This window comes from Limulus polyphemus, unplaced genomic scaffold (genome assembly GCF_000517525.1).
Source record: "Limulus polyphemus unplaced genomic scaffold, Limulus_polyphemus-2.1.2 Scaffold1100, whole genome shotgun sequence".
In the NCBI taxonomy this organism is placed as follows: domain Eukaryota; kingdom Metazoa; phylum Arthropoda; class Merostomata; order Xiphosura; family Limulidae; genus Limulus; species Limulus polyphemus.
Window position 1 is genome coordinate 316,992 of NW_013666710.1, and position 2,680 is coordinate 319,671.

The 2,680-nt window shown below is 34.3% G+C and overlaps 1 protein-coding gene across 1 annotated transcript in view; it reads right to left on the minus strand.

The window, feature by feature from the left end:
* LOC106462132 (tumor protein p53-inducible protein 11-like) overlaps nucleotides 1–2,347 on the minus strand; it is a 198,511-nt gene extending 196,164 nt beyond the window's left edge. The window contains exon 1 of the mRNA XM_022389285.1: nucleotides 2,279–2,347. The gene's annotated coding sequence lies outside the window, so the exon portion shown is untranslated. The remainder of the gene's footprint in view (nucleotides 1–2,278) is intronic.
* Nucleotides 2,348–2,680: the final 333 nt, after the last annotated feature.

Sequence of the window (2,680 nt, forward strand, 5' to 3'; positions counted from 1 at the left end):
AAATACGTTACACTTTCTCCACCTATTTCTGATAAGAGTGCAGTAACTTCACACACTATACTAAGAATTGTTGGTACTACTATTAATTTCTCAAAAAGAGCAAGACACGATCTCTTTATCAACACCCTTGACTCATCTGTCTGGAACCCATAGTGAAAACACGCACTATTCTCATTAGAAAGACACGTTTTATTTTTTTATTTTTTTTGTCAACCTCTTAAGTTTTGAAATGCAGTGATGATTAAACAGTCTCTTTAATATATTTTATGCTTTCTTTGTCGGGGGATTTACAGCAAAAGTCCCCACCTGGAAAATTACTAACCCGTCTGGGATCTGAAAGGAAATAAATGATATCTTACGAATTTTTTGACAAATTAATTTTTTCCATATTGAGTGTTTTTCCGATGGTGAGTGAAATTGACTGGTGATCAGCGGGTAAAGTCCACTCAGGAACCAGCCGGATGTGAAACTTAGTTCAGTGGAAAACAATCAAAACTCATCGTTTTATTTATTTTTATTTTTTTTTTGCTTGACGAATACGACCGGGAAAAACTCGTCCAAGTGCTTCCAACACATGGCACTTATATTAAAACAAATAGAAGTGTTATGTATTATTATGAAGTGGTTACCTGTCAAAAAATGCACTGTTTATCGTTTTCATGGCGTATACGGCCACGCAAGTCGAATAATCATTTAGTTGTTAATTATTTTTGCCACATTTCCGGCCGGTAGTTTGCTGCTTCCTTTAAGGTAGATCTGAGAAGGATTTTATGTGATGGCAAAAACCGAGATTCGAACCTGAGTCTTCTTGTTAGAAAGGTAAATGTGTTATGCTATGAGATGAGACGCGAGCCGAGTGTAGGGCTCCTAACCAAGACGCGAGCCGAGTGTAGGGCTCCTAACCAAGACAACGATTGGTATCCGATCGCTAGAAACTTACCATAAGGAAGTCTACGTCAGGAAGAGTTCTGATCATAACACAACTTTCACTGAAAACCTTCTTCCTCCTTCAGCTAACACTTGTATGAAAAGGGAATCTGTTACCCATCACTAAAGTTACAAATAGACGGCCGTTTTCTTTGAACCTATAAGGTAGGTAACTGTTTACAAGCTCAACTAAAACGATTGAGTTCTGGCTTCAGTTTGTGAATGGGTTAGCTCTCTTTTATACGGAGGCTATGTTCGTCATTGGCTCTTGCTAGAAGCTTAAAATAATATGAACGGACGACAACGTCACACTCACCTAGGGCGTCCTTTTTATTAACAAGGTTACATCGGTTCTACGATAAAGAAACTGTCAAGATGAAAGAAAGAACATGCAAACTTATGATCACCAAATAAATTGAGTGTATTGGAACAGGTGAGTGTGATTTAGTCGTTCATTCAAGTTATTTTAAGGTTTTAGCAAGGGCCAAAGATGTACATAGTCTCGGTATGAAAGAACTCAATCGCGTTAGTTCAGTGTGTCAACTGTCATTTATCTGATAACGTCACCCATTACATTGCACAATAAGCCAGCGGTTTGTAAGAAATGTAACGGAATTATCAATCACTAAGGAAATTATATATACAAAAGATGTCCAAATTAAAAAAAAGACTAAGGATACCTACATATAACTGAGGTATAAGTGCGTCTAGATTCCTAAATTTACTACATAGAACAGTTAAAGATATGCTCTTATATCCAAATCCAACTTACAATAAATAATACTGATATCACATCTAAGATATTAAAATCAAATTTGAAAAATGTAATATATTTTCTTACATCCCAATCTTACCAGAAATGATACCGATATCACATCTAATATACTATAATCCACTTAAAAAGAAAACTAAAGTATATTCTCTTGGATCACATACTAAATTACCAGAAATGATATCGACATCATATATAATATACTAAAATCCACTTAAAAAGAAAACTAAAGTATATTTTCTTGGATCACATTCTAACTTACCAGAAATGATACCGATATCACATCTAATATACTATAATCCACTTAAAAAGAAAACTAAAGTATATTTTCTTGGATCACATTCTAACTTACCAGAAATGGTACCGATATCACATCTAATATACTATAATCCACTTAAAAAGAAAACTAAAGTATATTTTCTTGGATCACATTCTAACTTACCAGAAATGATATCGACATAATATATAATATACTAAAATCAAATGTTTTGTAAATAAATAAACAATTACATAACAATAAGCTAGAATGCATTAAGAATGTTTTGCGGAAAACAAAACAATTCAGTTATCAATGCTTACGGAGGCTGAATTCTGCTCACGCTACTCACGTCCACGGGCAACTGACGGCATAACTTCAACCTCTGGTCTACTTATATCGACTGACTTCCAGCTATAAACACACACACACGAAGATTCGCGGTGTTTGTGACATCGTGCGAGTATAAGTCGTTACTATAGCAACGATGCTTATTTCTATCATTCAACCTTTAAAGACAACCGGCACTTTGAACTCGTTGCGGAGTAATGGAACTTCATGTTGTGCATATAAAACCTTATGATGTCATAAGCAATCAATATTTTAGCACAATCTTTACTACGATTAAAAAGGAAAAAAAACATGGCATGATTTTTCAAGTTAATATTATTTCCACTGAAACTATATTCTAACAATAAATTGTAAATTATACAACACAAAGCTAG